This window comes from Thermobia domestica, chromosome 1, assembly GCF_964235325.1.
Source record: "Thermobia domestica chromosome 1, izTheDome1.hap1.1, whole genome shotgun sequence".
NCBI lineage: Eukaryota > Metazoa > Arthropoda > Insecta > Zygentoma > Lepismatidae > Thermobia > Thermobia domestica.
Genome location: NC_137454.1, coordinates 107,477,303 through 107,493,886, shown reverse-complemented (window position 1 = coordinate 107,493,886; position 16,584 = coordinate 107,477,303). Strand labels below are relative to the sequence as shown.

Sequence of the window (16,584 nt, the reverse complement as noted above, 5' to 3'; positions counted from 1 at the left end):
GTTTTCATTTTGACACGCCGCCATTTTGCACAGGGTTGTCGTAGAGAGTCGAGACTTGCTCCATTTTCCTTCATTTTACAACAGATTTCAAACGATGTGCTACTTAACCCCCCTTGCCATTTGAAACTTTTTAGTTGGATCCCGTCTGGGGCCCTGCGGGGAACCCTGGGGCAAACTTTTTACCCCAAAAAAGTGTGGCCTTGAAAATGGTGGGATACATGTTCACCGAGTTTTCCATTTACTCAATCGTTTCCGAACAAATGACTCGGTTCAAACTATTCTAGCAGGTAATTTCCTAGCTATGGCTTTTTAAATATTTAGAAATTGGCCATTTTTGGCCAATATCACGTGAACGGTAAGCCATAGAAATATGATATTGGTGGTAATCAATCCCTAATAGAATGTTAAACATTTTTGTTCTGATATTAATTGGTGGCCACTGGCCAACTGGCCATTGGCCAAACCACTGGCCAGTTGGACAGTGACTACCGGTTACTATTTGGTACCAAAATGTTCACCATCCTTTTAGATATTGATCAACACCAATATGATCTCTCTATGACTTACGGTTCCCGAGATATGGCTGCTTAAATTTCTGTAAATCGGTCATTTTTTGGCCACTATCTTGCGAACGGTTAGATTGACGCGAAAAATTTAATCATTTTGTCTGATAGTTTTTGATGCTCTATCTAATGCAGTGTACAAAATAGAGAATTCAGTAACGAACTTTTAAAGTTCGTTGAATATGTTGTAACTCACGATATCCCGCCCGGTGACACGTATAACTTCGGGATTCGTCTAGTTATAACATATCCAATGCGAACACAATTGTCTCGTTCGGATCTCAGTGGAGCCACTCCCTTGTCAGTAAGCAACTGTCTTCTTCAAATAACAAGTTGTTATATCTCGAATTATTTTCTTGGAAGATATTTCTGGTAAATACGATAATTTATTGTAATACACTGTAATTCTAGTCTAAGATTATAACGAAATACTTTGGATAGTTTAATAATTACCTGTACCTTGGGCAGAAAGTGCTCATACATGTGCACTATACTTAATAGAATGTTAATTTAATATTAACAAAAGAAGAATGTTTTTAATATCTGTAAGAGATATAGATAGTGTTATGTAGTTAGTTGCTATGTAATTGTTTATGGATACCTAATCATCTTGTATGTGTGCATGACAATTTGAATAAAAATACAAAAAAAGTGTATCAACTAATAAACCATTTGATACCGTTCATCGACTTTATAATTTTGATAGAAAAGGTGAGAATAATAATATGTATAATTATTAAAGATATTTTTACATGCAAACTATTACTACCACTCGAGATTCATATATCATCGATCGAACCAGGTTGACGACTACCCTTGGTGAGTCGTTATAAAAATTTTGGTTTACCTCACCCGGGAACTTGCTGTAAATTCATTCCCGAAGCAAAGTAAGGGTGAATTTACTTTTGTAATAAGGTTAATGAATACAAATTTCACAAGACTTAGGAGTGGTAGGATAATTATAAGAAAAATGAACGGTGAAGCAATGGAGAATGAATCCAATAATAGTGACAACGGTGAATATAGTGTAGCACCAGGAATGACATCAGAAGACCGAATCTTGCTAGCCTTACAGCGACAATTGATTCAGATGACTACCGAGTTAAAGCAGACGATAGAGCAAAAGTCCGAAGAATCCAACAAGCAATGCGAAGAATTGAAGCAGACGATAGAACAGAAGATAGAACAGAAGTTCGAAGAATCCAACGAGCAATGCGAAGAATTGAAGCAGACGATAGAACAGAAGATAGAGCAGAACTCCGAAGAATCCAACAAGCAATACGAGGAATTAAGCAGACGAATGGAGCAGAAGTCAGATGAAACGAAACAATTAATTATCCAGACGATGAATCACATCTCCTCGCAGTTCGAGGAAAAGTTAAAAAAAATATCTGAGGATTGTCAAGATAAGCACAACCACCAAATCCAAGAAATCAGTGATGTAAAAAAGGATTTAGAAGTAATAGAATCTTCTGTTCAACAGCAAAAGATTCAGGTCATCAATAATTCTAACAACATACGTGCAAATACGCAATTGAGAGCTACTCTACAGGAAGAAATTAGGACGCTACAGGTTAAGGACAACACATACCACAATAATATGGGTAGTGAGCGCTTGGAGTTTCCCCACTCACCAGAGATGACTTCGCCTTCACCTGTGTCTGATGAGGATATTATTTTGGAAGAAATTCATCCGAAGAGTACAGATGGGCGGAAAAGGGATGGTGCAACGACATATCACGTCATGGATAGGAATTGTCACCCAATAAGTACACGGAATGATAAAAGAAAGGTAAAGTTAAGTGTTAAGATGAGTGAAATACGGGCTATGAGTAAATTCAGTGGTAAATGTAATGAAAACGCTACTTCTTTCCTGGAAAAATTTCAGGACGAATGCAATATAATGAGTATAGATAGATCACAATATATGAAATTAATCCCTCATGTATTACTCCCACCATGTTCTTTATGGTTTAAAGCAGTACGCGATCACATCAATACATATGAGGAATTCAAAGCGGCATTGATCGCGAATTATGAAAATGACTTTTTGCTTGCAAATCGAGATGCCACCATTAGAAATCAACATTTCAATCCTCGTTTGCACAAATCTGTTGTAGAGTTTGTTGTAAATACATACAACGAATTAAAAATCGTTAATCCCTTGCAATCGGAATCTAGAATAATAGCATCGATTCGAAATTTGCTCCCATTTAAGTTACAACAGATCTTGTTCTCTACACAGTGTATGAGTTTCAACCATTTATTAATGCTTGTCCAATGCTATGAAACTCAATACCATGCTATGAATCAACAAGCAGGAGTAGGTAAAAGTAAAAATAATTCAGATCATTTTGTACCTGTTCGGAATCTAAATATCCGAAGTGTGAATGATACGGAACACAACCTAAGCCGAGTAAATTCTAGCAATCAAAACGAGCAAAATAGGCAAAGTTACGTAGGGAATACGCCTAACCTAATTAATCGTAGCAATCCTTATGTTAGATCATATAATCAAAACAGGTTTAAAAATAGACGGAATGTATGGCGAAATTCCAGGAATACAACAAACTACGTGGATAGACGTAATTGGAGAACAAGAGATGGCACTTCGCATCAAGATCCAGGTATCGAAGTAATTCCTGTACAGAACAGTAATACGGGACATAATCATGATTGTGCAGTACAATGTACTTTATTAGAATCATATGCAAGTATGAATGTAAGCTGATTACCGTTAATGAAATTAGGTTAAACCCATATCAGTTATAGATTCTTGTGAACTTTTATTTTTAAGTTTATGTGTTAATATCAATAATGAAAACAATTCTTATAACTTCGCTATACAGACAATATGAGGAATTATAATTCGATTCATAATTGATTAAAAACAAAGATTATTTATATTAGATTGGCTTGTGTTGAAAACTTAACTGCCAAAGATTATGTTAAGTGTAAGATTCATTCTATTAAGTTAATTATTCAACGACTATCTTAAATGAGATTCTTCTATATTTTGATGCCTTATTGATCCAATGTTTATTTTAAAATATCACCTAATATAATTATTGTATAATGCGCCCTGGATAATGGTAACTCATGTTTGTTTCTTACGATTTTGACTTCGCACCCTTCAAAGATTAAATAAATGGGCGACGACATTTTAATAATAAAATATAATAATAATGTAATGAATGATAATGAAATAAATATAATTAATGTAATGAAAGATAAGTATTAATGAAGTGAAAGATTTGTTATAAATGTATCTATATCTATGATATGTAATCAAGATACATGCGAGGGGCGATCAAAATGTGATGGACATATGTAATGTAAGACCATTATTGTAAACGGACCAGTGGTTCTTGAAGATAAAAGCCAAGCTCGCTTATGACTTTTATATTCAGTCCAATTGTCGGGCGACATTTTATATAACGAAATACTTTGGATAGTTTAATAATTACCTGTACCTTGGACAGAAAGTGCTCATACATGTGCACTATACTTAATAGAATGTTAATTTAATATTAACAAAAGAAGAATGTTTTTAATATCTGTAAGAGATATAGATAGTGTTATGTAGTTAGTTGCTATGTAATTGTTTATGGATACCTAATCATCTTGTATGTGTGCATGACAATTTGAATAAAAATACAAAAAAAGTGTATCAACTAATAAACCATTTGATACCGTTCATCGACTTTATAATTTTGATAGAAAAGGTGAGAATAATAATATGTATAATTATTAAAGATATTTTTACATGCAAACTATTACTACCACTCGAGATTCATATATCATCGATCGAACCAGGTTGACGACTACCCTTGGTGAGTCGTTATAAGATACACGATATCGAAAATATGGCATTATAGACTAACATAATAATATGCAAATATTACACTGGAAAATAAAATCTTTGGAAAATCGCAAAGAGGAACCTGACATTCATGTTCACAGTCATTCCTCATTATTTGATTTTAATTATTACTTCATTATCAACGAACTTAAAAAGTTCGATACTGAATTCTCTATGTCTGTGTGTCTGTCTGTCTGTCTGTCCGTCTGTCTGTTATTTGCGATTTTTCAATTTTGAACCGTGTATTTGATAGAGCTTCAAAAACTATCAGAAAAAGTGATTAAATTTTTCGCGTCACTCTTACCGTTCCCAAGATATTGGCCAAAAAATAGCCGACTTCCAGAGATTTAAGGAGCCATATCTCGGGAACCATAAGTCACAGAGAGATCACATTGATGTTGTTCATTACCTAAGAGGATGGTGAACATTTTGGTACCAAATAGTATCCGATTAACACTGGCCAATTAGCCACTAATTTGACCAATGGCCAGTTGTATAGTGGTCACCAATTAATATCGGTACTAAAATGCATACCATCCTCTTAGGTATTGACTAACACCAATATCATCTCTCTATGACTTACCGTTCCCATGATATTGGCCAAAAATGGCCAATTTCTACCTATTTAAGGAGCCATAGCTCAGGGACCATAAGTTGTAGATAGATGACATTGATGTTGATCAATACCTAAGAATATGGTGAACTTTTTGGTACCAAATAGTAACCGGTGGCCACTGGTTTGGCCAATGGCCAGTGGCCACGAATTAATATCGGTACCAAATTGTTTACCTTTCTCTTAGGTATTGATTAACACCAATATCATCTCTCTATGACTTACCGTTCCCGTGATGTTGGCCAAAAATGGCCAATTTCTAGATATTTAACGAGCCATAGCTTGGGAGCCGTAAGTTGTAGAGAGATCATATTGGTGTTGATCAATACCTAAGAGGGTGGTGAACATTTTAATACCAAATAATAACCAGTGTCCACTGATTAACTGTCTACTGGCCAACTGGCCACCGTTCCCCCAAATACTGGCCAAAAAGTTCAAATTTCTAGATATTTAAGCAGCCACATCTCGAGAACTGTAAGTCATAGAGAGATAATATTTTACTAATTTTTGCGAGAGAGAAGGTGCTGCGGATGAAATGATTTACTTTTACATCTAGGAACAATGACAGTTTTCCTTCCCGCTCCATATCTCCGTTCTTTTTAAGTTCGTTCTGGCAATGCTCATAGAGCATTCTCAACTGGTTTAATTCTGTGAAACTGTTAGAATTAATGATAGGCTGTGTAGAAACGCTTTCAAAATGCATTAAAATTATAAATGACAAGTAAAATGTGCCTTGCTGAGCGTACCTTGTAGAGGCCCCCTCAAGTATGCTCCCCCGCACCCCAGGGTATGCGCGCCCTTTATCGCTGTCACTGGCTAATATGAATATGAAACAGATGTCAAGCAAGGACAACTAGCGGTGTTTCCCATACGATCAGACGATGACTTATTTATGGCACGTGCCATAGTAGAAGGCGGCATAGTTGAAGAAACTACACCCTCTCACCTAAATTGCACGAAAATTTCCAAAGCAGGTTCATTGACCTGACTACCGCATGTTGCCCACTTTGTCCAAGAGCGGGATGGTTTGTTTCTAACTTTTCTACCGAAAAGCATTTGTCTGGAATGGTGTTACGGAGACAATAAAATAAAGAAAATATACTAGGCAGAGAGAGAGCAGGGAGGAGGGAGTGTACCAATTATTCTTTCCTCTAAACCAGCGTTTCCCAACCTTTTTCAACTTGCAGCACACTACGGGTGTTACATGAATTCTCGCGGCACACTTATAGATATTATTTGTAAATATAAAACACACTGGTATTTTTTTCTTTGATTACTTATCTCCTTCGCACAGAGAAGAAAGCTCGATCACTGGGTTTTCCTCGTGGTAAATCACTATGCTTATTTTTCATTCTAATTTAAAAGGAGAAAACAACTGCAATGAAATGTTGGACTCAGGTTATTAAAAATACGCTTACTCTTTCGAAAACTGTATTCAACCTTTTACTAAGAATGAAGATCATTAAATAACGAACGAACAAATAAATCTATTTTACTTTTAAAACACAAATGTAAATAATTTATCGAAAGGATTGAATAGTATTTTAAATTTTCAAGTTACGAAATAGTCTGTAACGATAAAGAAGCAATAATGGTCATAACAATAACAAATACTTTTTTCAACATTAGAAATGTACAGAAAAGTAACACGGCATGAAACTTAAAATTGTATATTCATAGTAGAGGTTGATAGTAATGTGCAATACAAATATACATTTTCCCCTACGTTTTGCAATTTGATTGCTATAGAATTAATAATTTTGTTATGATATCCTCGCGGTACACCAGTGGCCCATTCACGACACACCAGTGTCGCGGTATTTTTACTGCTAGCTTCTCATTTTAGATAGGTATATTTACAACAAAGGGGGGTAGCGTGCACCTTTGCATCCCCATAAATCCGGCCCTGTCCAGAAGTTATGTAGCCCTATGGCGTTCATGGAAATAAAAACACAATAGTTATAACTATGCTAAATTACTATAGACTGCCAATTGCTCATTCAGAGAATTTATGATGTTCACTTTATTGCAATGTTCTTATACAGACTAGATATAGGCTACGGATAATAGTTTTATACAAACTAGATAATCTATTATTATTATTATTATTATTATTATTATTATTATTATTATTATTATTATTATTATTATTATTATTATTATTATATTTGAAGTACAATCAAATATCACGACATTAATTACTAGTTTTAATTAACTGAATTGAGCTGAAAATTAAATCTTGATCTCGGAAGATTAACTATTAAATTTATGCGTTCTGTACCTTTCTAAAGTAATAAATGCTGGAATTGGTTTCAAGGCTGTTCCTGAGTGAATAATTTCTTCATAATAATATTAAAAGTTTTAGAAAAATTTTCGAGACATTCGAGTCGAGTCGAGATTTTTATGAGCTGTCTCGACTCGACTCGTGTCTCGACTCGAAAATTCGAGTCGAGAAACACGTTTGTCTCGACTCGTCTCGAATTTTACAAAGTGTGTCTCGACTCGAATCTCGACTCGAATTCGAGTCGAGTCGAGTCGAGATTCGAGACATGTCTCGACTCGAGCGCATCCCTACTTAAGGGGTAACGATGTCCTTTTTGTATCTTTTTTTTCTCTTGCAATAGATAATTTATAGCGATTATTTTGGTCGAGTTCGTTAATGGATCCAATCCATTAATATCCTAACGAGTAACGGTGACTTATGTCTGTTCATTACTCTACACGACAACTCTTGAACAACACATATATCTACGAATAACAGTGGATAAGCGAGGGGACGCGGAGAAGGGCACAGCTCGCAGGATGCATGCGACGGGATGATCAAACTAAAGGAATATAATGCGACAAGAAAATCCTGATGAATTTCAAGTGAAAAGTATATAAGACAACAGTAAGATCGAAGAATGGAACTGAAGAAGAAGAATATAACTAGAGGAGGATGGAGGTGGCAGAAATGAGAATGCTGAGATGGATGTGTAGAGTAACAGGAAGGATCTATCAGGAACGTATATAAAGGGGATCAGCAAAGGTATAAAACTGGGAATGAAGGTGTAGTAATTGAGATTGAGATGGCTTGGGCATATGCTGATGAAAACTGTGGGGAGAACAAGCATGCAAATTAAGGTGGTTGGACCACGGGCAAGAGGCAGACTTAGAAGAAGATGGAGGGATCAAGCGAAGGAGAATCTGAGGGAAAAAGAACTGATGGCCGAATAGCATTAAATAGATTATATTAACCTTCATCAGAAACAGCTACTCAACCTAGGTGATGAAAGCTGAAGAAAGAAGAATAGTTTATATTGAGGTTGAAATATATGTATTACTGAGTAGATAGTTATACTACAAACCTTTCACAGATCACCCTTAATAATCCAATTACATCTCACCTTACCTCTCATGAACCCAAACTGTTCCTCCTCAACTTCTTCATTTGTTCTTCCATACAACCTTCTATTCAGAATTCGAAGCAAAATTTTTGCTGCTTGAGATATGAGACTAATAGTTCTATAATCCTCACATCTCTTTGGGTTCGATTTCTTAGCGATCGGAATCATTATTGTCTTCAAGAAATCTTTTGGCCACTCTCCTGTTTCATATGTTTTATTGTATAATCGAAACAATTCTTTCTTGCCCTTACCTTCCATATTCTCAACGAATTCAATGTGTAAATTATATATCCCGGTTGCCTTTAATTCCTAATCTCGGATATTACATTTTAAAACTTATGCCGAAGAATATTAAACCCTTTGTCATCCTCGGGTACTTCATTTTCTACTTCAACATCTATTCTACGCAGTCTCTCTTTACTCTTATATAAGTCCTCAACATATTGTTTCCATTTGCCTAAGATTTAACTCATCTCACTGACAATCTTCCCATTCATATTTTCTATTGCCATCTTAATATCCCTTGTTTCTTCCAAAGTTCATAGATTTCACCTCCTTGTGTCCCTCACATTTCCCAACTCTTTCTAATTCTTCTATGTTCTCATATTTTCTTTTGTAAAACTCTTTCTTTGCCCTCTCTGTTTCCCTTCATAACTCCTTGTTTATCTTCCTGTACATCTTTCTCTTTTGCATTAACTTGTTTTCACGCTCTCATTTCTCTCAGTTTCTGTAGCATCTGTTCTGTAGCCTATTGTTTCTTAGCCAGTTTGTGTTCGCGGTAACTTACTACTTCTTCCACAGTCTTCTGTATGCAAAGTTTAACCCTTTTAAGATTTATGGTATATTTTTGTACCATGGCGTAGTATCGTCTTTGACCGCTTATTTAGGTTCTATAAAGGGTATTTAAGCGAAGTTTTTTTATTGGTCAAGTCAAGGATGGACCAAAGAAAACTCTAAATGCATTTTGCAACCGGATGTTCAGCTTGGCGGCGCCAAGTGGGGACGGAGGCGCGTGACTTTTTTTTCTTAACGTAAATTTCAAAACTTTTTCACGCCTTTAGTTTTCAAGATATCAGATTGAAACTCTGCATACGGATTGTGTGTATTATTGGGTATTTCTCAATTTTTTGAGATCTCTATTTGAAACCGGGGCCGGGACTGAGGGACGCAAGTGTTCAAAGGGGGTGTTTTTTTCAGAAAAAATCCGGGTTTTCCCGATTTTTTCGGTTCAGATGCATGATACGGAAATGTGGGTGGCCCCATTGGAAAGGACTCATTATACTGAAGAAAATAACGTCTGAGCTATGACTCTGGACCAAATAGTAATGACGCAGTAAATTTTTATATATATATAACAAAAATTTACTGCTTTATTACTATTTGGTCCAGAGTCATAGCTCAGACGTTTTTGAATATCGCACACATTATATATATATATATATATATATATATATATATATATATATATATATATATATATATATATATATATATATATATATATATATATATATATAATGTGTGCGCTATCCAAAAATCCATGTTTCAGAATCTACAGTACTCACGCATATAATTCGAATTGGCTACGGCCATATAATTCGAATTGCTCACCAACTACCTCTAAAAATTGTTGCTGAAGTACCGTAGGATTTTGAAACATGGATACGTGGAGAGGGCACATACTAGTTCCTAAGCGAAGTCTTGACCCGACTACGGTAGGTCCCATAGTTCTGGAGCTATGGGCCTTTAAAGTTTTTTTTTTTTTTTTCATGTTTTCGGTAGCCTGTAACTCCGAAAACAAGCATTTGTGTACCCGGGTTGGTCTACACTTTTTGTCTTATCTTCCTGTCAGGAATCACCTCTCAAATGTTGTCGGTGTTGTTTTGAAACTATATATATAGGGGGAGTGCACCGGAGCACGTGCAACCTCCCCCCCTCCGTTGTGAATATACACTATCTAAAGTGAGAAGCTAGCAGTGAAAATTGCAATATTTTCGGTAAATTTTCGGATTCATATCCATAGTTACTTTTGTGTACGACAACTAAAATCATGAAAGTTGAGAGGAAGCGGATAGAGTTTGCAATAGTGTAAGTTGGTATTATACTGTCAAAACTCAAAAATAATATGGCAGCTGTAGACTAATTAGTTCCTGTAAATGAATTAGTCTCAAACGATAATTCCGACTATGTTTCTTCTGACCAGGTCAAAATGTGTTGTTATGTCGGTTGTGAATATAATGTATTTACCAATGATAATAATGATTATTCACACCTATATAACACAAAAAAGGAATATTATCATTTCACTTTTTAAAACACAGATACTTCACGTTAAATGCTTTGTGAGAACGTCATTACTTTGCTTCTCCATTCACAATGAATCAGACGTACATACATGAGCTAACCAATCAATCTGATGTTGGCAAAGACAGTGTTGACAGGTAAATAAACAACCTGAAATCCAGAATCCATTAGTTTGATTGAGAAAAAAAAAAACACAAACATTTGTACGGGGCCGAGGTGGCTCAGTGATAGAGCGTTCACCTCTGGTGCATGAAGTCCTTGGGTCTACCCCAGCCTGCGCCAAGTGAGTTTCGTGGTGGACAAACACTGTGTGTGAGAGAGTTTTCTCGGGGTTCTCCCGTTTCCTTCCACTTTTTTCATTCCACCACTTCATTCATTTCTCATTATCACCGTCTCCTTTAGCCTAACCGGCATAAAAGTGGGACGCAGTACTTAAAGATTTCATATTACAAATATTTATACAGAAGAAACACAAAATCAATAAAATGAAAATTTAGTATATTTATCTTCATCTCTGATATTTTTTTATGTCGAGAATCTAGCGTTTTTGACATTATCAGAAAACTGACTGTATATCACTATCAATTAACGTATATCATGCCATAACTGACTCAAAGCAAATATTTCTCAGACATAATGGTTTGATCCACAGTCAAATAAGTTTGCGGTGGACAACATTGTGCCAGTGGGTTTCTCGTGGTACTCCCCTCTGCTCTCACTTTCTCATTCCACCAACTCTTCCATCGTCATTCACTTGTTTTAATTATCGTCTCCCTTAACCCAAAAGGCATAATCGTGGGATGTTAAACTCAAAAATTTCATTTTATTTTCGTGAATAATCTTTTTTTAGACCTAGAATTCTATATAAAATAGTTAAAACTTACCCTGTAACCTTTTGTTGGTATCATCCAAACGCGTGGAGTTGGCGATAGGGTTGAGTGGGTGCTCTCTTTGCACGTGTTCTCAGCAGCAATTGTCGCCTATTTTTTGTGTGATTCCTGGGAAAAACACCGATGGAAGCAAAATGACACGGAGCAGTGGTTTGTCCGTCGTCACCTTTTTCTTCGACTAAAGAAAAAAAAGAAAAGTAGGAACAATTATTCGAAGGCGAATGTAGGCGTTACAAATGATGGACGAAGGCTCCTAATAAGAAACACCATTTGGACTGTCTTTTAGTACGGATTATTTTGATGTGATGTAACACTTTCGTCTTTATTTTTTTGATGTTGCTCTAGCATTATCTTCTAATGGTGTCTGCTCTTGGACCAACATATTTCACAATAAACAAGTGTGATTTGCTGTTTTCGATCTCTATACGGCACATTTCAACAAGAATTAGCACATAATATTACAGGGTTGCAAGAAATTCGTAGTAGAAATTTTGTGGCCCCAGTGATTAATACAAGAAATGACTCGGGGCTAAATCACCCCGGATATTAAAAATCTCCCGTCAGATTATGTTGGATTTCTTGTTTATATTCCCCTTTCCCAAGTTGTCAAGATTTTTGAACAGGACTGTACATTCAAAATTAGACATATGTATACAGGGTGTCTCAAAAGTCCCCTGACATTGAGTAACTGTTATTATCAGAGTTGCAACAAAATGTAAGGAGGAAGCCGTCTTCAAATACGATGTTTTTAATCTAAACTTTTTTTTTTTAATCGGACGAGTTGTTTGGGCTGTACACCCTTTATGCGCCCAATGTTAAATGGAAATGTAACGTTGTCATTTACCGAGATCCACAACATAAGTGAATGAAGTTACTGTCTTTTACGCTAACGTGTATGGCGTAGCCCCACTTTCAAACATGGTCCCAGTCAATTTATGTTGCATGTCCAGGCAAATGGCAACGTTCCATTTTCATTTAACATTGAGCGCATAAAGAGTGTACAGCCCAAACAGCTCGTCCAATTTGGAAAATTTCCTTCACTTTACATTTGGTTGTAACCCTGATAATACCAGAGTTACCCTATGTCAGGGGACTTTTGAGACACCTTGTATATATATATATATATATATATATATATATATATATATATATATATATATATATATATATATATATATATATATATATATATATGATATTAGTGTTGAATGCATGGTTTTTGGTGTCGCTGAGATGAACAGTCACACTTCCGACGACCAAAGCAGCATACATATTTTAAGATTATATATTTGTGTTACAGTTTCGGCTATGTAACATAGCCTTCCTCAGACACATCATCTGAGGAAGGCTGTGTCTGAGGATGTTAGATAATGTGTCTGAGGAAGGCAATGTTACATAGCCGAAACTGTGACACAAATATATAATCTTAAAATATATATATACTGCTTTGGTCACTTGGAGTTTTATTGGCAATTTTGAATTTTCCAAAGCTGCAATGAATAATATATATATATAATCTTATTTGTAATTAATAAACCCTATATTTATATACCAAATTTCACACCACCATCTTAAGAGAATGCTCACATTGGGAAGTTTCTGAACAAAGAAAGACAACGTTGATTGTTATAGAAATTCCACACTTTTTTGTTCCTTAGAAATAGAATTTTCGAAAGCGCTGAAACCTGTTTTCAGTTATTTGTAACGAGAAGATTATATGCCGAATGCCATCTTCCTAACTTCTGGAATTCGTGAGATATTCTACTTCAGGCGAAAAAAAAAAATGCTCCTTAGAACACATATTTTAAGAAATCCTTTTTATATCTGTAGTAGTATGGCCTGGACGTTGATGAATGTTACAACTTTACTCTTTTATATAACTAGCAATTGCCCCCAAAGACTTTAGCTCGTCTGCATTTTCCCTGCACGCTCACAAGGTGTCGGAGGCAGCGCAGCTAGTAATAACTATTCTGGCTGACTGTGAATTGTTGGAAATTAGCATGGCTGACAAACAAAGTGTTTTCCATTAGAATGAGAATTAAGAGTATCTAAATATTTTCTCCTAGATGCTTATGGAACCTGTAACATTTTAAATATTTTGAAGTATGACTATTAGCGTTACTCACGGACTAATATGTTTTTGCGTTATAATAAGGTTAGGGTAAATTAATTATTGTTTTAGATGTTTTGATTCGAGGTTAATTCACACATAAAGCATTTTTAGTAAGTAATGAGAAAGAAGTTTCAGAAGAAAGTGTTCCAAATCCTAATTATAAAGAAGTGACTTTCATTTCGTAATATGAAACCACGGTAGACCTCCGAACTATGGGAATTCAATACTCAAACATAAAGTAATACATTTACAACTACTTGTTTCAATAGGGTAATAAGATCAAATATAGAACCTGTTCCTCGAACACTGAATCCATATCAGAAAGTCTTTCTTTAGGCCTACTCGCTATTTTCAGGTATTTCGGTAAGTACTATTCTGTGCTCGAGCACAGGGCGGCAGAATTTAGGGGGTGGCAAAATTTTGGATTTTTTTAAAAGATTAACAATAGAGTAATATTTAAAACTAGCAACTCGCAGTTCCGCGCAACCGCGATAAAATAGGTTAATATGTTTAATTCGCTCTAATTACAGTAGTTACTAATTAGCTAGCTCATCTGATTATTTTTCAAGTCATCCTCTCCCACCGCCAACCCAAGGGGGGAGGATGAACTTGAACATCATGAAAACTGATACCGTTACACTCAGTGATCTCGAAAACTATGAATGCATACTAATATCAGTCGTTTTCGATTACTTTTAAAATCTCTCCCCTTCCCTGGGGATGGAGTATGACCTCGAAGTTGAATTGGATTAGAACTGTCACTATTCACTATTCATCTCAGCAACCCCAAAAACTGTGAATTCAAGTCTAATATTAGTGGTTTTCGTGGGGGCGGCTAATTATTTAGAGCACAAGGGCGCACAATATATAGATACGGGCCTGGCTACACTTGACTATTTTTGTTCTATGACGATAAATATTGAAACCGGAAATGATTAATGTGTACCATTTTCGGTTTGAATAAAGGGTTTATGGATAAGATGCAACCTATTCATAGGTTGCAGAATCAATGACAACAAACCGCTTCTCGATATCTTACAATTTTTGTCCTATGGAAATCATATTTGAAACCATAAGAACTAGTAAATTTCAACCAATTCCCGTTTCGGTAAAGTTTTGGGGGTGTGATTATATATGCTTTAGAAACATATATAATCGGTTGGGAAAAAAAAAACTGTCGCTAACTATTACCATTTCCGTTCTATGACGATAAATCTTGAAATTTGAAAGTGAATCTGAAATAGTTCCAGGTTGAACAGAAGGTTGTCACGAAAGGTGGAACCTATCTTTGGGGTGCTGAGTCGGTTGGAAAAAATATCGATACCTCTTGCTGTTTTTCCTCTGTGGAAATCAGTATTTCAACCGGAAGTAATAAAACTTTGAACCCCTTGCGATTTTGGTAGAGTGTTGCTGATAGGAATGGTATGTTGCCTTGAGGCACTGAAACGTTAGCAAGAAATTATCTTCCCATTAGCTGTTACTGCTTTCGTTCTATGGCGATAAATGTTGAAACCAGAAGTTGTTTATTTGAACCTGTTCCGGTTTGAATAGAAGGTTAACAGAGGAGATACATTTATTATTGAGACGGTGCATCGATTGCTTAAAAAAATCGATATCTCAGCGTTTTTTTCTTCTTTGTTAATCAGTATTAATACCGGAAGTAATAACAAACATTTCTAGTTTTTGGTAGAGTGTTGATGATAGTTATGACGTGTTGCCGTGAGACACTGAATTATTTGCAGAAAAACGCTTCTCGTTGTGTTCTCGTTTTCTATCTATGGCGAAGAACGTTGAAACTGAAGATGGAACCTGTTCTTGGCACACTGAATCGATTGGAAAAATACGCATTTCGATATCCCTTTCCGTTTTTGCTCTAATACCTGTCGACAGACGGACAGACAGACATAGCCGTTCTATAAGACTTCCGACACGTATGCATAACATAGTTTGAAAGTCTAATAACCAGTGCGTTGGTTGGGCTAAGGAAGAATCCAAATCAGATAACTCACATACATGTTAGGTGTACAAGTATAGATAGAACTTGCTAGCCATTTCATTTTACTTCCGATTTTCAGAAAGTGTATTTTCTCTCTGTTGGAGTGAGACAGTTCCATGGTTAATTAGTTCATTCCAATGTTATGTCCCTTTCCAGCCCAATGGCTCGCTCGTCTAGTGGCTAGCGCGCGTGGTCCGAATAAAGATTCCTGGTGAGAGAGCATTGAACACATTATGGTGGTTCCAATTGCACCCTAAACTGTAGATTCACGTCTCTATAGTTTCGGTGCTAACAATGGACGCTAAATTTCAACAAACAAACGAATGAATTTAAACTTTTATTAGAGAATTAAAATAACTAAATATTACTTTGGTCAGTGTAAATTTCAGAATTTCTATTGATTTCCTACACCCTTGGGAAGTGGTTTACTGCATCTCATTGTCAAACGTTTATATATATATATATATATATATATATATATATATATATATATATATATATATATATATATATATATATATATATATATATATATATATATATATATATATATATACAGTAGAGCGTCGATTATCCGAAGTAATTGGGGGACATGGGTGTGATTGTTGAAACACAGCGACTGGCGGCTTGGCCGGTCAGCAGCGCCTTATGAAGGCCCCATTAGAAGCAATGTTCCGCCAGCGGTGGCTCAGTGCGGTGACTACTGTGGGAAACTTGGTTTGGGAGTGAGGGGGATGATGGACGGTAGAGTGGGAGAGTAACAGGTGCGAGCGAGTACACAGTTTGGTTAAGCGGTCGTTCGGTTGACCGACGTTCGGATAATCGACGCTCTACTGTATATATATATATATTAATTA

At 35.8% G+C, this 16,584-nt stretch overlaps 1 long non-coding RNA gene across 2 annotated transcripts in view; it reads right to left on the bottom strand.

The window, feature by feature from the left end:
• LOC145688073 (uncharacterized) overlaps nucleotides 1–16,584 on the bottom strand; it is a 70,307-nt gene that overhangs the window by 37,338 nt on the left and 16,385 nt on the right. For both annotated transcript variants that reach the window (XR_014131841.1, XR_014131840.1), the window contains exon 2: nucleotides 11,613–11,796. This is a non-coding gene — a long non-coding RNA (uncharacterized LOC145688073). The remainder of the gene's footprint in view (nucleotides 1–11,612; nucleotides 11,797–16,584) is intronic.